Source organism: Chionomys nivalis, chromosome 14, assembly GCF_950005125.1.
Source record: "Chionomys nivalis chromosome 14, mChiNiv1.1, whole genome shotgun sequence".
NCBI lineage: Eukaryota > Metazoa > Chordata > Mammalia > Rodentia > Cricetidae > Chionomys > Chionomys nivalis.
This window is the reverse complement of record NC_080099.1, coordinates 13,016,903-13,040,309: the sequence shown is the minus strand read 5'-3', so window position 1 is coordinate 13,040,309 and position 23,407 is coordinate 13,016,903. Positions and strand designations below refer to the sequence as shown.

General features: G+C 46.1%; 1 protein-coding gene across 4 annotated transcripts in view; it reads right to left on the bottom strand.

Annotated features, from left to right (window-relative positions):
• The window catches only part of Mapk4 (mitogen-activated protein kinase 4), a 130,125-nt gene that overhangs the window by 83,096 nt on the left and 23,622 nt on the right, over window positions 1–23,407 (bottom strand). Inside the window, exon 1 of one of the 4 annotated variants that reach the window (XM_057789235.1) lies at window positions 17,554–17,573. The exons of the other annotated variants lie outside the window; for them this stretch is intronic. The gene's annotated coding sequence lies outside the window, so the exon portion shown is untranslated. Of the gene's footprint in view, window positions 1–17,553; window positions 17,574–23,407 lie in introns of those variants that run through there. 4 annotated transcript variants of the gene reach the window in all.

Below are 23,407 nucleotides of genomic sequence, written 5' to 3'. Positions count from 1 at the left end.
CAGACAGGAGGAGGAGAAAGGGTGGCCGGAGTTGGCAGTGTTTGTGACACACAGCCCTTGCACACCATCTGTCGAAGCTCACCACTCCACAAACAAAGGTACGGCAGCAGGAGGACGCATCCGCTTGATTCTCAGCTCTGAGCCATCCCTTCTATTCTGTTTGTGGATGCTACACTAGAAATCTGCCACTCTGCAAACCATGGCTCCTCTGACAGCTGGCTCCCTATTGGTTTCTGCCAATAGGGGGACAGCATGAGAGACTGCACGGTAGGAGCTGGGCTCTTCTGACAGCTCCTGGAATGCTCCTCGCCTTGGCACTGGACTCAGTCCCAGCTCCCCATTTTCCTACCCTTCACCCCCAGCACCAGCTACAATTGCATTCCTTACCCCAATGTCAGCCTCTGCGAAGAGCTGCCCCTAATGTTGGAGGCTCTGAGTGGCCCTTCTCTTTTAACCAGGGACGGTACCCCTGATGAAGTCCCCTTTCCACGCTTTCTCCCTTTGTTCCTTCAGCTTTGAGGGTGGTGGCTCTGCCTCTCTTGACGTTCACGTCTTTCCTGCCCTCCTTTAAATTCTCTATGCAATTAACTGGTGTGATGATGATGTTCTTCTAGCCACAATCCTGACTGGTATAGAAGACGAGCACTCGGCCTTAGCTCTCTGACCACTGATACTGATCTCAACCAGGATCCAGCCTCCATGATCCCAAATCTCACTTTTCCATCCACTACACCCAATACATTTACAGTCCAACATGACATACAAAATGTAGTGACATAGTGGTGTTTAAAGATAACAGTCTAGATCCAAACCTTGACTTCGCCATTTACCAGCTATGTTATCTAAGACAAGCCAAATCACTCTCTGCCTCAGTTTCCCCATTTGTAAAATAGAGTTGGGAACAGAACCTATGTGGTGCATGAAGATAGGTTACCCCCAAACCAGAAGGATAACAAAGCTGCAGATGCAAAGAACCAGATGCCGGGAAGGTCTCTGCTCTCATGCAGTCACCTAGAAGCAAGACATAGATTTACATAGTGTACACACACACACACACACACACACACGCACGCACGCACGCACGCACACATGCACGCCCCTCTGTACCAGGGAGATCAAAGGTTAGATAACTTTGACTCTTCTTGTTTTGAAGGTGACGCCTTGGCAATCCATGTGAACAAGTGTTCCTAGCTCAACTTCACCTGTCAGTAATTGCCTGCCTTTGCCCAGAGTTTCACAGTCACTTTCCTCAAAGTCTCCTGGTTTTTGCTGACTGTGAGGCCTAAGTGGGACTCTGTTGTTTTCTCTGAAACCTACTCACATCCGAACGTGCATCTCTCACATACACAGGAAGTATACGTGTTCATAATTACTTGTTTCTCTGTTGATAATTTGCCTTTTGTAATTGGGGCCCCTTCCAACTTGTAGACCATGGAGTCTATGGTCATCACCTTTACCCAACCATAGGGCACTGAACGGCCAACAACTAGGCAGAAGGTATAGGCAAGGATTTCAGGGAAAGAAAGAAAGAGGGGAAGGAATCCAGGTGTGAAGGATTTCCCAGGAGACACGGAGAAAAAACAGGAGCTGCAAGATGGAAGAGAGGTAACGTCATGTGACAGAATGTAGATTAATACAAACGAGTAAATTTAAGTTATAAGAGCTAGTTAGGAATCAGCCTAAGCTATAGGCCACACTTTCATAATGAATAAGAAGTCTCTGTGTCATATCATTATTTGGGAGCTGGCTGGCGGGACAGAAAAAGACTCGTAACAAAACAGCCATGGCTCACTCTGAGATGACATCCAAGAATTTCCAGCCAGGCTGAGGGAAACAGGGCTCCAAACGTTCACTCAGTGCGACGCATGGACTCGCCGCCCTGGGGCCGAGTCAAACTGTACTTACAGTCAGCTTCCAGGAACGACTTTCCGATAATCTGCAACAGTGTTGTGCAATTAACAATGACGTGAACCCCTGAGGTGGAGGGAGGTGGGAAGTGAGCACAGGCACTCTGCTATGATCCTGAGTGGCAACGGTTATTATTTTCAAATACCAAATAAATCTTGTTTCCCAGCAAGCATGTCAAAGAGGGAAATAAAATCACTGATGTAATTCTCCTTTTTGATTAAGGAAAAGTATTATTTTATTGAAAAAAAAATCCATGATACTTATCAGAAAGTAATTAAATGGGACTTTAAATAAGGAATACCGAATAGCATGCTGGGCAGTATCTCGAATTACAAGAACTCATTGTGCGGCTTCTCATTGCATACATTATTATTAATAACAATAATCCCAACAAGGTTAGGCTGTTCAGCCTGAAATTGCTAAATCACCAGCATCCCCCTCGAAGAGGACAGCCACAGCTTAGCCACTGACTCGACCAGTCAAGAAGGAAATCACACAATTTCCTCAAGACGGTTCCAGAAAGGATTTTCCCCCTTTCAAAGAAAGACAAGAACATGGTTGAGAATGGGAAGATAAGTCTTGGACATGACTGGTGAGATTCACATCAGAGTATTTTCAAAGGCCTGGCAGTTCCAACATGATGTCCTCTCTAACGGCGCATGTTGGAACTGCCAGTTCAATCCATCCTTCGGGCATTTCCATCCACTGCCCCCCTAATCAGATCAGCGTTCTTCCACAGTTAAAATCCTTCATTCTCACCCTGCAACAACACACTGGACCGTATCAGAATAGCACCTGCAACCAATGACAGCAACAAAACGGCAAAAAAGAGCAAAGGATGAATGAAAAAAAGCCAAGCAGGGTGTGCTGTGCCTGCCTGGGATCCCAGGACATGGAAGGTAGAAGTGGGAGTATCGGGAGTTTAAGGTCATCCCCAGCTACACTAGTTCCAGGCCAGCCTGGACCACACAAGGCCCCATCTTAAAAAACCACACAGAAAGGGAAGGCCAACCCAAAGGCCCAGACTCAAGGCGGGATACCCAGAAGGCAAGAGAAGGCAGAGTTAGAATACACAAGCCTCGGTTCATCACCTTGACCATTTATAAGATCATTTGCCTCTGGAAAATGTCATTTTGTTCTTCTGGGAAATTGGATATGCTGCTATACAGTGTGCCACCTTTGCCTTGTGTAGCAATGCTTGAGAAGAACTATGGACCATGCTTAATTTTGCTCACGGTTTCAGTCTAAAGTTAATCAACTCCATTGCTTTGAGCCTGAAATGAGGCAAAACGTCATGGTAGCTGGTGCATGTGGCGGAGGAGCTGCCCACCTTGTGGAAGCCGGGAAGCAAAGGATGAAGAAGAAGCAGGGAAAGACCTACCTTTCCATCTGCCAGTTACCTACTTCTGCTGGCTAGGGCCCAGACCCAAACAGTCCGCTCAGCTGCTGGATTAACTGATGAGTTCATCTGCGGACTAACTTACTCACGATCCAATCACCTATCAAGGCTCCACCTTTGAACACTGCTGTCTCAAGGGCTCAGCCTTCAATGGATGGGATCCAGAGACTATTTATATCTAAGTCACTTCATCCTACACTTGCCGGAAGGAAGTACTGGAACCATGTCAGTAGAGCCCTCCAGACGAGCATGACAGACACAGAGATGATAACATGATGATGACAACAGCCACGTTCTTCAGGGAGAGATGACAACCCCAGCACTGTCATGGCTGAACATGCCAGGGTGATTTCTCCTCCACACAACAGGCATTGGCAGGGTCGTGGTTCAGACAGTAGCTTAGGGTCACAACTTGAATTGACTTCAATTCTACATAAGCCTCCAGGATCACAGCAGGGGTAGCAGATTGGACTCTCAGAAATTCCGTCCAAATGTGTCACCTCCCTTCACATGGGGGACCAGTGGCCAGCAAGACTGTATAGCCTAGCTGTCAAATCAAGTATCTGGGGCACGGCTGTGCCTACCTTGTAAGTATATCTGTGTCTGTTTCTGTCCTTTCATAGCCAAGCTGACTTCTTGCCAGAGTCCTCTAAGAGAGCCTGACGGCCATTTCCCCTTGCAGCTCGGGGCCCCTGTCTATTATCTTTCCCTTGTCTAAGTACAAGAAGACCCAGGAAGAGCTGAGATAAACGTATTTGTAGGAAAGAGGAGCTTGGAACAGAGGCATCCTGGAGTTCAGGCCCTGTTAGGATAGGCCTCTGTCCTTGTCTCCACCTCCTGCTGGTATGGACTGAGAGAAAAAACTCCAGTCCCAATGATCAAACCCATATAAGAATAATTCAAGTCTAAACTGACGCCCAAGGAGATCAAAGAGCAGCTGCTTCAGAAGAAGTCGCGGCCACATGAGCAGGGCAGCAGTGTCCCAGGTGCAATGGAGACACTACTGCCAGCTTTGGTTTAGCTGCCAGGGCAAAGGGCTGCCTCCAGGAAAGCGGTAAAACCTGTGTTTCACCAAGGCCCTGGGCAGGGGATTGGGTCCATGGTGTTTTTCCTTTAGAGCAGTGCTACGTATTCCTAGGAAGCTGCCCTCTGATGGTTTTCTTTTTTTTTTTTTAATATTTATTTATTATTACACAGTGTTCAGTCTGCATGCCAGAAGAGGGAGCCAGATCAAATTATAGATGGTTGTGAGCCACCATATGGTTGCTGGGAATTGAACTCAGGACCTCTGGAAGATCAGCCAGTGCTCTTAACCTCTGAGCCATCTCTCCAGCCCCTCTGATGATTTTCTATAAGATCAAGGCTTGGTGTGGAAGGTCTATCTGTATGTCTTGTTTTTATTGGTTGATGAATAAAGAAGCTGCTTTGGGCCTATGGCAGTGCAGAACAGAGCAGGGCGGGAATTCTAAGCAGAGATAGAGGAGAAAAGAAGGCGGAATCAGAGAGATGCCATGTAATTGCAGAAGGAAAAGACAACAGCCACCAGCCAGACCTTACCGGTAAGTCACAGCCTGGTGGTGATTCACAGATTACTAGAAATTGGTTAATTTAAGATATAAGAGTTAGCTAGACATACGCATAAGCTATTGGCCGAACAGTGTTGTAGTTTCTGTGTAATTATTTGGGTCTGGACAGCTGAGATAATTACACAGACAGATGATCAGTCTCTGCTTACAAAGGCTAAACTTGGTTTCCATGTCTGCTCCTTCTTTATTTAGTCGTTCGCCATCTCTGACCCTCAGTTCTCTCCCACCTTGTAGGACTGATAGCATCTGAGCTAAGTATTTCTCTGCACACAGTCTAGAGTGAGGAGTCAGGAAGAGGCAGCAGTTACAGTGGCTTTGTCAGTGTGAGGTCAGCAACCTCCTGCCCCTCTCCCCATCCAAAAAGATGCCTAGTAACCGAAGCACTCACCTGTTGCTTAGCGCTGGCTTCTTAGGCCTTCAAATTCCTCACCTCTCAGTCAATGTATATATTAGTCTCAAGACAGGATGGAGACAGAATCTCATCCTAGGGTCTGGCAGGGTGGAGATTTTGCCCTGGGCCATTCATTCCTGAGTGGCCACTGAACACAACAAAGACCTGCGACAGGTCCAGCCCAAAGCAAAATAGCCCACAGGCCTTTCCTCCTGCACAAAAATATGTCTGTTCCATACTTAGCAAAACAACCACGGATAGGGCCTCTGGGGCAAGAGGAAAGGATGTTAAAAATAGAGCTCAGGCAGAGCTGCTTTAGCAACCAGTGTCCGTCCCTGGGTCGGATCCATCATCCAACAAGCTCTGTTTGTACTCATGTTGGGAGGGGAGTGGAGGGAACCCCGGGACTTAGCAAGAGGACACTCGGGAGCTGTTAATCTAATAGAGCAAGGTTTGCGCTCAGAGATTTGTGGGTGTTTTACAATTAACTGTCCCAGCCATGTGTAGCAATGCCTCATTTATCCAGTTGGATCCGGGAACTGTGGGTATGTTCAATACATTGCTTTAACAGCTAACAGGACTATGATTAATTACTTCCAGCATCAAAACATTAACAATCACCACTCCTCTGGGAATTCGCAGGCCTACCACACGCTTTCTGGCCTCATTAAACAAAGCACACTAGAAACCATTTCGTCACCTCCCCAGCTCAGGGCCACCATTACAAACATCAACTACTACCCCGGGTGTTAGGACAATGACATTATTTGAGTTAACAAGATATGGGGACATGTTATCTCTAACTGAATGATCCCATAATTTATTAAGTTCTATCTGAATCTTACAACTTTTATTATTTACCCTCACTATTGGCAATCTACTTACTATTGCTGGGCATGTCTGCCTCAAATTCCTTCTCATTGGTTCTCTGTAAGTGTGATGATTCATCTTTTGCCAGTTTGACTGGATTAAGACTCACCCAGGGAACCAAAGCACACTTCTGGGTCTATCTATGAGGATGTTTTCATAGGATTTACTAGAGGGAGAGACCCACAGTGAATGTAGGAGGCGCCTTCCCACGAGCTGGGGGTTGGATGGAACAAAAGGGAAGAAGCCAGGAGCTGTAGTGTTTCCCCTCTGCTTCTTGGCCTTCCAAAATGTAAGCAGCCTGAGCCTCATGCTCCCGCTGCAATGCACCAAGCTGTGTTATGATTCCTTCCCAGCCATGATGGGGGAACTCCCTGAAACAGTGAGCCAAGGTACAACTTCCCTCTCTATGGTTGCTCCTGTCAGCCATTTTGTCACAGCAGGAAGAAAAACAATTAATGAACTAAGCCAAGAACTCAGGAGGCAAATTAATCTCGTTAGAAATCTATGCACATAGAAGAAAAACAAGCTCCGGGTGGAAGGATCCCATGGAGTAAAGGAGAACATTAATACAAAGACTTGTGACACCTGACTTGGGTAATAGAAGGCCTTTACAGGATAAAAGGAATGAATATTTACTAGTACTGATTACTAGTATGACAAGATGCCAGGCAGTGGTCTGAACTCTGCATATGCAAACTAGCTTTCCCACAACAGACCACAACAAGATTCTATTATAATCATGTCGCAGGTACACAGTGAGGCATAGAGAAGTCAAGGTTGACCAGATGGAGCTATCACAGAAAATCAGGCTGTAGAGAAATGACAGACAGTGTGGTGGTTTGGGAACAGGCACAGTTCCTGCAAGAGCCACAAGAATGTATGTGTGTGTGGTATAGACAGAGGAGACGTAGGAGGAAGGCAGAGTATAGGCAAGAAACTGACATGAAGCTACTTAATACAGAGACCCCTCTTTGGGGTGGCAGCAGGGAGAGGGGAGAGGAGGGGATTCCTTAGCATTGGGCCTGACGGCTCAGGGACCCCGATGCAGCTTTTGCTCTATGGAACAGAGGGCTCACCAGGGGAATGGAAACCAGCTTAAATGGAGGTCTGAGGAGATCAATAACTCCCCGCCCCATCAGACCTGTTAAGAACAGAACCAGGAATGGGGACAGACCTGTCTGCTGCCAGCCAAATCAGCCTGCCAGGGTGTTCTGTAATGTGCCATAGCGCTGGCTTAGCTGAGAAAGCGGGAGATAGATTCAAGCAGGATGTAGATGAAATACAACCAGAAGGTTAATATTTATTAGCATGCTTGGTACACACAGAACCACACAAGTAGGCATGATGGTGTCACTTTGTCTTGACAGCTTCTTCTTAGGATGAGGGAAATCTTTCCCACAGGCCCCAAACAAGCCCCTCTCATGGCTTCTTTGGAGTGACGTGTGTCTTCCTCAGGTCATCATGGGCTGAAGTTCTTAACTAACTGGATACAACTCTGAGTTCATGTTGGGGTAGGGACTCCCCTAAGATGCCTGGCTGGGGAGGGGAAAAGGCACCTGCGTAAATTGACATTCTGTTGCACAGACAACCAGACATGGCTGCTGTAAAGGCAGCTAACCTCCATGGGACACGAAGGCGCAAACCATAGTGGAGGGAAATAGGCTAATATACAAAGTGTACCAAATACAATGTTCTCCTTCAGAATTCAGGATCATCTCGAAAATAACTCAACTCCTAAGGAGACTCTGTTTTGAAAATGCAGATATCACTTAATTATATATCATAATCGGCTTGGCATCCCTTAGAGGAGAGTGCTGCATTTAGAGGCTTTAATACAATAAACGGATTAAAATCCAAGGCTACTTTCACAAACATCTCTCTAAAAGACTTAGGATAGCGTTCCACAGGCAAGCAGAAAGCATGCGATAAAATGTGCTTGTGTGAGATCACTCGTGCTGGGCTCTGCCGATAAGATCAGTAGAAATACAATCAGAGACGCGGACTCCCTGGGTAAGCATATACTGCCATTGTTTAGTTCCACAGATCTCAGCTTAGAGGTCAAGTAGAGACGGGCGAGCTCTTTTGAAAACCGTTCTCTTTACAGATCAGTGAAATGAGAATTAGTGAGATTCTGTATGATTTCTAATGAGGATTAATTCAGTGATACTCTCAAAGAACAGAGCAGAGGATAAGTACAGTGTGGGACTGAACTGTCTCGTGGAAAGGACAATTATTAATTCTGCTCAAAACATATTCATCCAAATAATACTCTGCTCCAGGAAGTTTGGGGTGTGCTAGACTTAGGGACATGGTTTCAAAGAACAGAGAAGGGTAAGAATAGTCAATGGGGAGGCGCTGGACAGGGTCAACGACACCGTCACATAGATATCATGGCCCCTTGATATATGACACAACAAGAAGCCACCTTGGTGGAAGTCCCAATGGATCCTGAGACCCAGTGAGAGATACTGGACACTAGACTGGCTCCTGAAACGGGGGGAGGACCTCTGTGGAAAATGTGGTGAAAGCCAAACACAGTGGGACTTGATGTCAGCCCAAGAAAGAGAAAGGCATGTGGGGAAAGTGAACGCAAAATTTACCCATGAACTGAAAGCAACATAACGTCGAGTTTACTTTTGGATCTTCCCAAAAACACAGCAATGACTCATTTTTAGGTCTTGTCTTAAAAGTTTGGAAAAGGATTTCAGTGGGAGGTAAGTGAGGCTCCTTGCAGACAGGAGACTCAGGAATGAGTTACTTAATGTGAGTAAAAGCAGAGACGGATTGACCAAGGTCACCAGTGAGGAGAAGCCACGGGACACTAAAAAGAGCAGGCGGCCACGATCTGGCTTTCTGTCTTCTGTGAAGTAACTGAGAGGTGGTCAGCAAGGCCGCACTGGTAAGAAGCCATCGAGAAAGCGGACTGTATGGAACCATGGACCAGTGGTTCCCTACCTGTGGGGCTCGATCCCTCAGGGGTGGGGTGTTGAATGACCCTTTCACAGGGATCACCTAAGACCACTGGAAATACTAGGTATTTACATTATGATTGATAACAGTAGCAAATAATCAGTTGTGAAGTGGGAACAAAAATAATTTTGTGGTTGGTGGTCACCATGACATGAGGAACTGTGTTAAAGGGTCACAGCTCAGGAAGGTTGAGAACCACTGCTGTAAACAAAGGGTCTAATTAGGCTCACAGCACATGGCCTTTCTAATTGATCTTTTTAAATTATTTTTGTATTTCATTTTACATTCCAATCACACTTTTCCCTCCCACCCCTCCTAGTTGATCTTACATTTCTTGGCAGATTTGGGAAACCAAAGCTAATCTAGAAAAACTCAATAGGATCTTGGTCTCGAAACAAACTAACAACAATAACAAAAACAAATGAACCCAAACACCAGCAACAGGTGAACCTTGGTTTTTGAGGAAGGCACATCACACGGAGAGCCACTGGGAGCAGACAATGCTTCCTGGATTCCAGTCAGGTGATCTGAGGAGCGCCTTTGGAACAAGCTGTCTCCAGCCCATGCTGCCCCCTTCCAGTGGGTTTACGGAATGTACAGTGTGCCTAGAAAAGTTTAGTAAAGAAAACCTCCAGGATTCCCTTTATTAACACCCAAATACACCTTTTGTAGGAATGAGTGGAAACAGTAGAACGTGGACAAGGAAAATTTCTGGAAAATATTCTATGTCCTCATTTGGAGTAGTGGTTTATAGGTGAACACAAATAACTGCTCATTACATTAAAACACCTAAGTCTGCATAATATGAAAAGTATAGTAATGATAACATCTGAAATTGACATGTTAAGACTCAGTAATGGATGTCATCCGCATGGTTTGAATTTTCTACTTCTACTAATGTATTCTGAGACCACATGATGTTTCGTGGTTTGGGTGGCTTTATTATCTTGTGCCATTTATTGAAGTTGTGGGTGGGAATAAAAGAAAAAGTTTCTTTTCTTTCGGGCCCCAGTCTAACTTTCCCACACAGATGTAGCTTATAAAAGCACATCACATGCCTGGGGTTTGCGGCTGCTGCTTCAGTTCTGTGGTCTGTGTATATGGAGAGAATGGAGAGGGCTGGACCCAGAAAGAGACCACAGAGTTCCTGAGCGCTTCCCTAACACCTTCACAGACTGGAGCCCCAGGAAGAAGTCTACAAAGTGCCCTGGCTGTGGTGCTCCTTGGGAAGATGAGCTGGGGTTGAACTATTATGTGTGGTAAACCAAAGACAGATCCCAGGTCAATTAAAGCCAAAGTACCAGGCAGAAGATAATTCGGGAGCCAGGCAGAGTGTAGCACAGCAGTAAGACACCTATTCCAGCATTGGACCTACCAGGATTTGGATCCAGCAACCCGCCCACTCCTAACACACACAGACACACACACACAGAGACACACACACATACACACACAGGCAATACAATCTTGAACAAGTCCTTTATCTCACTGGACCTCAAGGTCAGTTCGCGGGGCTGACAGACACACCCAAGCTCACGGAGGTGGAGGTGTCCTAAGAGGTGAACTGATGAACATATATGCAGCTCTAAAAGGGTTCTGGCACTTAGTTCTATTTGATGCGGAGCAGTTATTTTCCTTTCTGAAACGCCACTTTTGTTTATTCAAGTTCCATTTGTTCCTTCCAGAGCTGCACATAGGCCTCCCGAATAAACAGGAAGTGTTTCCCGAAGGAGCAATTCACAGCTAAGGAGAGACACTCAGCTATCATCAGCCGCAACTTCAATCAAGAGCAAGTGTGTGATGATGCCGTTCTAAACAATGCAGGCCGCTTTAAGACCAAAACGGTGATTTTGTAAGACTAGCAACCCTTGGTGCCATTGTATAGAATCATAGTATCTTCAATTTCAGGTGTAACCATCATTAGTACTTCTTAACATTTAGGTGGAATTTACACAGTTCTTAAGTGATTTAATAAGGCTTTTGAATGCTCCACCCACCCATAGGGCTATTACCCCAATACAGAAATAAAATACGCTTGCAAGGCTACAGTGACATACACCAATAATTTCACTCAGAAGGTAGAGGCAGGAGGACTGCCACAAGTTCAGGGTCAGCCCAGGCTACATAATGAGTGTCCTAGGTAGGGTTTCTATTGCTGTGAAGAGACACCATGACCACAGCAACTCTTACAAAGAAAACATTTCATTGTTGTGGCTCACTTAAAGTTCAAAGATTCAGTCCACTATCATCATGGCAGGGTGCAGGTAGACATGGCGCTGGAGAGGAGCTGAGAGCCCTTCATCTTATAGGCAACAGGAAGTGATATATTTCACTGGGTGGTATCTTGAGCATGTATGAGATCTCAAAGCTTTCCCCAACAAGGTCATATCCACTCCAAAAAACCACATACTAATAGTGCCACTCACTGTGAGATTATGGGAGCCAATTATATTCAAACTACCGCATTCCACTCCCCATAAGCTAGTAACAACATCATAATGCAAAATGCATTTAGTCCGACTTTAAAAGTCCCCATAGTCTATTACAGTCTCAACAATGTTTAAAAGTCTAAAGTTCAAAGTCTTTTCTGAGATTCATGCAATGTCTTAACTGTAATCCCCTATAAAATCAATATCAAAAAGCTGATCACACACTTCCAACATATAATGACACAGTTCCCTTCCAAAATGCAGGGAAGGGAGCATAGTGAGGAAATGCTGGACCAAAGCAAGACCAGAAACCAGCTGGGCAGACTCCAGCTCTGCATCTCCATGTCTGATGTCAAAACATTCTTCAGATCTCCAACTCCTTCCAGCTTTGTTGACTACAACACGCTTCTCTCTTGGGTTGGTTCCACTCCCTGTTAACGCTCTCCTGGGCAGGATCCCATGACTCTCACATCTTCAACATCTTGGGGGTCACCAAGGCAATCCAGGCTTCAACTTCATACAATGGCCTCCATTCAGGGACACCCCTGACACATGCCTGGCCTCGGTGGCTTTCCTTAGGCATAGAGGCAAATTCCATAGACCATTTCTTCTATCCTTAACTTGAAAGCTAGAACCATGTGACCAAGGCTGCCAAGTTCTGATGCTTGCTGAGGCTAGAACATGGTCCCTCATTGAATTACATCTTCACCAGCTTTCTGGTTTTGATTGTTACCCTCACTGACTAGACTGGCCTCAAACTCAAAGATGCTCTAGCCTCTGTCTCCCAAGTGCTGGGATTAAGGTGTACACCACCACACCCGTCTCTAAATTTTTCTCTAATTCCTTTCAGCTGTTGGAAACTTAACTGAGTGGAATCTTGCCTTGAAGTTACCACTCCCTTTATCCCATTTCTTAAACTGTTTATCTCTTTGAACACAGGGCTTAACTACATTACACTTCCCATTGCCTTCTGATCAAGATGTAGTCATATCTGCCTGCATGCTGCCATGCTCCCAGCCATGATGATAATGGGCTAAACCCCTGAAACTGTAAGCCACCATCTCTATTAAATGTTTTTCTTTGTAAGAGTTGCCATGGTCATGGTGTTTCTTCACAGCAACAGAAACTGTAAGACAGTGAAGCATGATCTTCAAAACTAAAAATAAACCCAGGAGTAAAGAAAACAGTTCCATTCCCTAGTATGTTTCCTCGTGTCTCAGTCTGTCCCACTCACCCTCGTCAAAGCAGCTCTATCACCATCCGGCCAGATTTTCTAGCCTTGAGCCTCACAGTATAGTATATTCAGAAGGTATTCTTTCTCCCGATTGTTTGAATGCTGGGTTTGAGATGTTACAGCATCTGTGGGTATTTTTCACTGCTGACTATTATCCCATTTTCCATATCGTACCTCTGTGTGTTCAGTCACTCGTGCATCCTTGGGTTGATTCTAATCTGGGACTAAGCTGCCAGAAACATTCTTCAGCCAGTCATGATGCACATGTGTCTTCACTCCTCCTGTATACGTAGCTGAGTTAAGGCTAGACATGCTTAACTCCCAATAGTTCCCTAAGATGACTGCATTTCTTTACACTCGCAACCGCAGGATGTTTTCAGCTTCTGTACCCCTAGTGTGGCCAGTCTTTAGATATTCTAGTGGCTGTGCATGATACCTCATTGTGATCAAAATGTACACTTCTCTCATGAGAGATGATGCTAATCCTCTAAGTGACCATTAGTAAACCAAGTGTCTGTTCAAGTCGTACATTCTCTGGATTGACAATCTTTTCTTATCACTTTATTAGAGTTGTATAAATACTTTACTTTAAAATGTATTATCTGCATGCATTATAAATATTTCTTTCTAATCTATTCAGTGCCTCTTTTTTAAATGCCAAGTTCTAAACTTGCATTTATTATTTATTTTATGTGCATTGATGTTTTGACTGTCTATATATATGTGCACCACATTAGTGAACTAAATAAAGATGGCTGTGAGCTGCCATGTAAGTGCTGGGATTAGAACCCGGGTCCTCTAGAAGAGCAGCCAATGCTGTTAGCTGCTAAGCCATCACTCCAAGCCCCCTATTTATTTTCTTCATAGCATATCTCATGAGTGGAAATATCAGATGTCAACCAATTTCTGCTTGCCACTCTTTTGCTTGATGGTGTTTTGTGCCCCTAATTTCTTACTGATTCAGGATCTTAAAGGTAGTGTCATATCCTAGAGAAGCTTTTGTTTCAGCTCTCACATCATGTCAGCGATGTTGCCTTTGGTAGTCGGAGTAAAGTAGGGTTTGTTGTACTTACAGATACACATCTATTTCCCCCACCACCTTCTGATAAAAATCCTTTCCTAACTGGCTTCACGTCTTCATCAAAAATCAATTGCATCTGTAAGGGGCTATTTCTAGACTCTCTGCTCAGTTCCATTGATCTATTTGTGTCTTTATTTGAGCATTACACTGTCTTTATTTCTGTAGATTCCTAGTAAATCTTGATAGAGATTGCGTGGGTACTGTGATTTTCTTTAAAAAAAAAAAAATAGTGTCTTGGGTTTTCAGGGAAATATTAGACTTTCCCAGTCAATTTCCTCTAATTAGCCTGCCAGGGGGGTTCAGCGGGTATCCTGGTCCATTGGGGGTGGGGGAGGATGGACGAGGCTGTAAAGGGTTCAATGGGTATCCTGGTCCATTGGGGGTGGGGGAGGATGGACGAGGCTGTAAAGGGTTCAATGGGTATCCTGGTCCATTGGGGGTGGGGGGAGGATGGACGAGGCTGTAAAGGGTTCAATGGGTATCCTGGTCCATTGGGGGTGGGGGAAGGATGGACGAGGCTGTAAAGGGTTCAATGGGTATCCTGGTCCATTGGGGGTGGGGGGAGGATGGACGAGGCTGTAAAGGGTTCAATGGGTATCCTGGTCCATTGGGGGTAGGGGGAGGATGGACGAGGCTGTAAAGGGTTCAATGGGTATCCTGGTCCATTGGGGGTGGGGGGAGGATGGACGAGGCTGTCTCTGCAATACTAATGGCAGCAGCAACCGCCAACCTCTGTCGGGGCTGTGCTCAGCCTGGCCCTTGCTTGTCTTCACAATGACCCAGTTTCACACCACAAATAAAGGACATCGTCTTTAGAAAGTCCGAACAGAGCTGTCCAAGTCTAAGTGGATGCAAATAATAATCATGGAAACTATGTTTTCTCTAGAAGGAGCCGAACATAAATCTCAGCGTTCTTCCCCAGGGTTTTGAAGCGGGCATGGAGCCAGCAGGGATGGCATCCATGACAGAAGAGAGATAGCTGGGAGAATTAAGGATCACCAGCCTGCGTAACGATGGAGGGAAGACATGATGGCTTGTCAGAAATACTTTAGGCGGCATGTCATGAGAAACTCTACAGCAGAAAATTGCAATAGGCTAATGGTGATGATATAAAATGGGAGAGAAAAATGTATCTCATCAGAGAGGGCCACAAAGCTAGGGTTAAGTGCACGGCTGTGGGAAGAGATCACCTAAATTCTAATCCCGGGTGTCACCTCTAGCTGTTTGACCTTGGGCAAGCCCCATAACCTCCCCAGGTCTCCATTCATTCCTTTGTGAAAAGGGATGTATGGAATACGGGATGAGTAGCTGTAGTTACAAGGGGCTTACACCAGAGTCAGGTGCATGGCGGAGGTCAGAAATGGTGTAGACATCGTGTAAGTTTTGGTCTGCAACTGTCCTAAAATGTCTGAAGTATCGTCTACTAAGAAAGTGGCGGGCAGACAGTGGCTGAGTAGCTGGACTCCACCCCTTTGCTACTCTCCGGTCTTCAGTGCTAAGGTACAATGACGCCAGGTCAAACCCTGGGAACTTAGGGACAGAGTAAGAGGCAAAGGTAGCCTCCTTCCCTCCGCCCGTCGCTATTCCCTTTGTTTCTATTAACTGCACAGGAACAGTTTCAGCGGTGGAAGAAACCTAAATCAGTGAGTGTGTGTTCAGTCACACAGCTTGACAGGAAGAGAAAGATGCCAAGCAGAGGACTTCAGATCAGTCGGGCTAACAGCGTGAGTTAGCTGTGTCTGCTGTCTGAGGGCCGGGGTCTCAGAGTCTCTTATGGAAATCAAAGAACAGGGTGAGCAGTAATGTCCTCCTCCTGCCTCAAAGAGAGTGGGTATCGCAGCCCTCATCCCCACCCTGGTATTTCTCCTCTGGCTCTCCACTTCATCCGTTCCCATTGGTCTGAACAGTCAGTCATGGCCCCTAAGTACTTCTTGCCAAGAAGGAAGCAAACACAAGTTCCCAAAAGTTATTTGGCATATCCTTGAACCCTGACCTGGATTTCATTATCTCGTCTCACCCATGAACCTCTAGAGATCCTCCAAACTCATTTGATATTCACATCAGGCTGAGGCTACAAGCCTTAAAAACAATTCAGAACACGCTGTTTCTGTCTTTCCCCTGTACACATATGTAAGGGGCTATTTCCGGACTCTCCATTCTCTGTTCCTCTAACCACCTTCTATCACATTGCTCTACTTGAAAATGAGCTGCTTAATTAACGTCTCAGGCCGTCGTAGCCTTTCTGGTCATTAAAATTGTGCACGCTACGGACAAGGTGGCGGTTATTTGTAGTGGTTGCAGCAGTCGGAGCCCACCCTTGCTCCCCTTCACAGAGGAGACTCCTCCCAGCATTAAGAGGTGTTTTTGCTATGATCCCTGCTGGCCCCGCCATCCTTTTTTTTTTGGTTTTTCAAGACAGGGTTTCTCTGTAGCTTTGGTGCCTATTCTGGAACTAGCTCTTGTAGACCAGGCTGGCCTCGAACTCCCAGAGATCTGCCTGCCTCTGCCTCCCAAGTGCTGGGATTAAAGGTGTGCGCCACCACTGCCCGGCTCCCGCCATCCTCTTACATAGGGGAAAAGCCCTGTGAGCTCACGACTGAGGAGCACACAGAGAACCAGAGGTCCAAGGCACTACCCTGGAACCACCTGCCTCCATTACCAGTATGTGACCAGGGCTGCTAGCGTCATCTTCCTGAGCCTCTTTCTTCCTCTGAAAGAGGCAAAACATGGTGAAATAGTCGTGGTAACGTTCACTGTACATCAACTTGGAACACACTGAACCAATGCCACGGGCAGACAACTGCGTACACAACACCTTGCAGCCCTGAAATATACTGAACAAACACAAGGCTTGATCTGTGCAGCTGCCCCCCTGGCTATGCAGGACAAATAAACTAACAACAGGGCATGCTCCAAAGTAACCCAGCTCTGCACCGTCACAGATGGCATCCTCAGCAATTTTACGGGGCCCCAAATTTTACTAGGTGCTAAAAGAAACCTCTTTCGTCAGTATGGTTCCTGCCAAACGCTGCTGCTCAAAGTGTCTACATGAAGCAGAGTTAAGGGGAAGTTGTGGCGTCAAAAGGCCAGAGGCCCAGGTCCAGTCTCAGTGATATTCTAGTCTCATCTAAGTCTGCCAGTGTCTCTGGTTCCTGGGATGTCACCAGTGAATAGGTTTTCTCTGAGAAGAAATAAAGTCATGCATAAAAATAAACAGTTTGCACCACGAATATCCAAAGCACCTTTTCCTAATGTTCAAGGGAAGGCAAAGGGTCAGGCCAAGCACTGTACGAGTATGAATCCGAATAACCGTTATCACAGTTTAAAAGAGAAGCTTAGTCAAGGAAGATTTCGACCTCTAGAGTCCAGAAGCAGAGACTCACTCGAGCACAAAGCACACACTGTTTGTGCAGCTACCGTCCTGCACTAGTAACGGCTTGTCCGGCACCCACCTATCCCGACCGCCAACGACACGCTAAGTGCTATCCTCTTGGCAGCTCCATGACTCGAGTCCAAAGGGCCAGGAATGCGTCCCTGGCAAGCAGAACACATTGTCCCCGACTCCACACAGTTCACAGTAGAGCTTTGATAAGCTCCTTTGGCTGAAGAATCATTGATTCATAGTTCAGCTTTTCCTGCATGGTATAACATTGTTATTCCACTCCGATGAGGTAGCTCTGTTTACCTTTCAGTTCTGATTTCATCCCAGCAGGAAGGCCCATTAGTTGCTGTTGAGAAAGTGTCCTCATTAACTCATGTGAGATGCTCTGTCCTGGACGCACAGGTCCACTAATGGAGCCTGGAACCATCCATTCCTGCCCAGCTCTGATGCAAAGGGACAGATATGAAAGCGCTTCTTCTGCCTCTGAGCAAGTGCTGTCCTGATTCTTCTCCTTATGAGACTGTGGTGGTTTGAAAGAGAACGGCCCCTAGGGGCTCATGTTTGATACTTGGTCTCCAGTTGGTGGAACTGTTTGGGAAGTATGGCCTTGGTGAAGAAGGTGTTCCACCCGAGGTGGGCTTTGAGGTTTCAAAAGCCCACACCTTTCCCAGTGAGCTCTTTTTCTCTGCTTTGTGCTCATGAATCAGATGTCAGGTCTTAGCTACTGCTCCAGCACCATACCTAGACATGCCTAGACACCATGCCTGCTGCCATGCTCCCTGCCATGATGCTCATGGACTCTCCCTCTGAAAATAGAAGCACCACTAAATGCTTTTAGGAGTTGCCTTCCTTATGGTGTTTTCTGACAGCAAGAGAAAAGTATCGAAGGCAGGTCCATCCTCCAAGGGCTTACATCCTCCTCCAAGGAAGACGTCATCACCAGAGTTGGATAAGGACACACTCACTGTACTCCTTCAGCTGCCTCAAATAGCACGGTGTTCCACCACTAACTGGACTTCAAGTTAAAAATTCATATCTTTGCATCTCAACCCCATGAGGTAGGCCACTGTTAAGCTAAGCATGGGTCTCACTCAAGAATGGCCTTTTCCTCCTCACAGCTGCACGCTTCTCCCTCACCATTGACACAGACAAAACTCAAACTGGAAGCAGGGAACAGGAGAGCACAGTGAAAGAGAGGACCCAGTCTGGCCTTTCTACTGCTAGACTGAGTTCTTAGCTTCCCTGAATTTCAGCTTTCTGCAAGAGAGCAATCAGACGGAATGGAACCGGTTAGGGGTCTGCCTACCACAGAAACAGCCCGCGTCTGCTCACCAAAACAGAGACATCTACTACCACGTACCGTCCGCAGACAGAAAGCAGATTGTTAAGCCCAACAAGCAAGCACGAGGTATTAGAAACATGAGGGCTGGGTGGTGGTGGCGCACGCCTTTAATCCCAGCACTTGGGAGGCAGAGGCAGGCGGATCTCTGTGAGTTCGAGACCAGCCTGGTCTACAAGAGCTAGTTCCAGGACAGGCTCCAAAGCCACAGGGAAACCCTGTCTCGAAAAACCAAAAAAAAAGAAAACAAAAAAAACTTAGAAACACAAGGAACAGCAGGACTATAACAACAGGATGACCAGTAAGATATCTGTGGAACTGGTATGGAAATTAAATGAAATAATACATCTGAGTCGGGTGTGGTGGGAAAAGAATAATAATAATACATTTATGCACTTTTTATTTCTAAAAGAACCAGCTATGCTATAAATACACTGCCAGTGTGATTCTGCAGGTGAGCAGACAGCCACACAGAACAAGAGGCTCCAGCTGTGAATTCTCTGTTAATTGCAATCTGAACTCTTCTACCTGGTTATCTCGCGGCAACGGGAGCTACCAAAAAAGCTTTCTCAGGGAGTAAGGTTGTGGCTGAATGGATGGGTAGGAACTGAGCGGGAGAACAATGCAGTAGCCTAGCAACTGGAGAAGTGTACATATGACCGAGGGCTCTGGACACACCCTTTGGTGTGTGTGTGTGTGTGTTCAGCTTTGGGGGTTTTAAGACAGGTTTAAGACAGGGACTCTCACTATCAGAAAACTTACCAAGTCGGCCCTTCTGGCTGCCCAGTGAGCCCAGGGTTCTACCCATCTCTCCTCCCCAGCTCTGAAATTATGAATGAGTGCCACCACACTCAACCTTATTTATTATTTATTTATTTATTGGTTTTCCGAGAGAAGGTTTCTCTATAGCTTTGAAACTTGTTCTGAAACTCACTCTGTAGACCAGTCTGGCCTCAAACTCACAGAGATCCACCTGCATCTGCCTTAAAGGTGTGGCATGTGCCGCCACCACCCAGCTCTTTTTTTTCAAACATGGGTTCTGAAGATTGTTTGCAAGGAATGTGGGTTCTGAGGATTGCTTGCAAGGAAAGCCCTTTACCCATGGGCACCATCATTCCAGCCCCCAAATGTATCTTTTTTTAATTGATTTTACTTAGCTATACATTTTTAAATGCACCTTTATTGTGCATTTAGAGTTGATGTTTTTGTTTGTTTTTATATGACAGACTATTTTGTGTGTGTGTGTGTGTAACATTTCTCCATTTTCCCCTTCTAGCCATACATACCTATTTGAACTGAGTTTGAGTTAAATACAATAAGAAAGCTTTAATCTTAAGACCATGATTCCTGAAGATAAGAGCAGCCCCTAAGAGGGGCCCAAGTAGGGATTTACACCGGCAACAGCCAGAGCCGTGCTCCAAGGTCATTCTTACACTATTTTAGCCTTGAAGTGAGCCTGCTGTTCCTGCTGTTTCGAAGGCTTCCTGCATACTTGGTGGACTTAATCATCTCTTTGTGTCTGTGGATGGTACCTGGTAGTAAACATGTTCATCTCAGTGAGCAGACACGGGCTGCTCCTACGGCAGGCAGATTCCGAACAGGGCAGTCATAGAGGCCTCGCCTGACTGGGTGAACACACTGCCCCGCGCACTTAGAGGAGGGTTTTATTCCCTTCCCTATGAATCTGGGCAGTAGAAGTGATGCTTATTCTGAGATTTGAAACCACGTGTGTCTTAAGAGAATGGATGACTTCAGCTTCCTTTCACAGATGCTGGCCTCTATGTAGGATGCTCAGCTACTTTGAGACGGCCTTGTTGAACAAGCTCAAGCTAGACCTAGACTGGGCACAAAAATGAGCGTACATGCCTGTGACAAGAGCAAGACCCTATCCGAACCAGCCAGTGGCCAAGAGCAGCCAAATATAACCTTATGTGATAGTACAGGGAGAAGCAGCACCCAGCCAAGCATTGCCCAAATTGCAAAGTATGAGAAATAATAAATCATTGTTATTTTAAGCTACACAGGAGTGGATAACTGACAAGGCAGACTTCATTTCACTTGGGAAGACTGATGTGAATGGTGCCACAGACTATCTAGACAGAATTCCAATCCCCTCTGTGCATTAGGTAGCTAAAATCACCCAGCTACAGCCTCCTACTTCACTTGCTAACCTTCCATTCGACCTTCATCATGGGTTTCACGGGATGGAAGAGACTTGGCAAACTACGCTTCAGCTCTGACTCGCCCTTCCAAACTTTGGACTGGGCACTTCTTATAGTTTATCTCTTAAAGGCCCTGCCTGTACAGGTCCGTGTCTTGAAGGCTAAGTTTCTGATTTGTTGCTACATGAGGAGTGGGGTCTGCTGGGATGTCTTAGTCATGAGGGGCACGGCTCAAAGGAGACACTAGGATCCCAATCCCTTCCCTTTCTTTTCTCTTTAGTATCAGGGTTGTGAGATGAAAGCCTTGTCCTGCTGTTCACTTCCACCTTGAAGTGTTTGCTGTCCTGCCAAAACAATGGGATCGTTGGTCATGGATTGAAATGTCCAAAGCTGAAGAAGCTCCAGCTTCTAGAAAGGGTTACTAGAAAATCAAAATAGAAATCGCAGGAACAAGCCGGGCGGTGGTGGCGCACGCCTTTAATCCCAGCACTCGGGAGGCAGAGGCAGGCGGATCTCTGTGAGTTCGAGACCAGCCTGGTCTACAAGAGCTAGTTCCAGGACAGGCTCCAAAACCACAGAGAAACCCTGTCTCGAAAAAAAAAAAAAAAAAAAAAGAAATCGCAGGAACGGCAAGTAAATGACTCAAATAATTTCACTATAGAAAGAAAGGCCTCTTAGGACGGCAGATGAACCTAGCTAAACCTTTCCTGGCCACTAGCTGTGCAGTGATGGAAGCAGGCTGGGAGCGCACCCGATGGCTGCACTGCTCCACCAGGACTGTCGCACAGAATCTCACCTGTGGTGGAAGGCTTGCCGAGCACGCTCCAGCCCTGGATCTGACCCCAGCATTACGAACAAAGGAACAAGTACCTCATACTAAATGGACCATAGGTGACAGAAACGTAGGCCTTGAGTTCTGGAGGCTGGGAGGAGACCAAGGTCTTGGAAGATGTGGCCTCTGTCTATTAAGTTCTGTCACCAACAGGGCGGAAAAGGTACAAAGCCCCTTCAGGACTCTTTATAAGGGTACTGATCACATTGCTGAAGGCAGAGACCTCAAGACTTCCCTTCCAAAGGGAACAACTCTCAATACTACCTTACTGGGGAGCAGATTTCAACATAGGGCTTTTATTGAGATTATAAAATAATTACATCATCCCCCACCCTTCCCTTTCCTCCTTCCAAACCCTCCCAGATGCCCCTGTTTGCTCTTTCAAACTCTGGTTGGTCTGCCACTCTCTAAAATGACCAGGCTGACCTCAAGCTCAGAGAACTGCCTGGCTCTACCTTCTGGGTGGGAGATCTAATGGTGTGAGCTGCCATATGCAGCTATGAGCACGGGAATTGTGTGGGATGCACTCACACGCAGCAATCTCGTCTACCTCTCTCTCAGCTGTAGTTTATCTATAGGCTTCTCACGGTGGTGGAGCTGACAGAAGACATAAAACGCTTTGAAAAATATAATGCCCTACTTTTACCAGCCGTCGCTTCATTATTTTTTCCTTATTGAACTTAAAAAAAAAAAAAAAATGTCCTCAGAAACACCCTGCAATTTGAGGGTACCACCACCAGATGGCAATGGTATGCAAATCAGAATCTCCGAAATCCTAAGTAACTACTCAATACTTTATGTGTGTGTGTGTCCTCAGGAATATATGGAGGTACCTGCCTGCAGTCAGAATTCTTTGAGAATTTCCCCTGGATTTGTGGGAGAGAAACCCTTTATGTAGATAATGTAAGGAAGAAGGAAATGAAAGTATCCAAACCAGCTAACCACCGCGAGCTTTCCACATCACGCCTCATCTTCTGGACAGCTGCATAAGTAATTATTGCCCCATATTTACAGAGGGGGACCCCAGAGTTCAGAGTGTCTGCCCCGCTGAAATTCACAGCCCGGTGTCTGAGGGATCTAAACAGCTCTCACTTCCGCGGCACCAAGAACTTCCAGGCGCTTCTGATCTCCTCGGAGAGAAGGACATGACTTCCGTTTTAATTTTCTAGTAACCCCGTCTCTTACATTTCTTATAGGACTGCTAACTAGAGATAATTTGCTTCAAGTATGGCAGTTTGTGATTCCCACTGGTGGTCTTTTAGCTAAGCTGACCAACGCAAACCTGGCAGCTTTGACAAACTAGTATTGATCAGAAAGTGTCTGGGAATAGTTTTGTAATCTATTTTTAAAAGCCAGGGATTAGAATTTCAAAAAGCCCTTGGATCACAAATACTGGTCCTTTATGAACAGATGGATATGGGCTTCCTCCGTTGCTGCGGGGAGGGGCTCTCAAAATATGTTTTCCACTCATGGTAAGGGTCTCTTCTAATATGGTTACACTCAACTCCGTGAACCCCTTGTTGAGAAGACACGGCCCATGTACAAATGGGCACTGGCCCAAAATGGCACCCAGGGTAGCGTCTGAGGAGGAAACACAGGCAAGAGCAAAGTTGGATTTCTATCTACCATGGACAGCTGCCAGGCAGCATTTGACCTGTGGGGCAGTAAGATTCCCAGGGGTCAAAACACTTAACCCTGCTGTCACAGAGAACTAAGAAAGAAGAGAAGAAAAGAAGACACGAGGGGGCTAGAACTCCTTCTCATCCCAACAGGGTACTTCCTGGAATACCCAGCAGGGCATTTCCTTGAACATGAGCTTTGGAG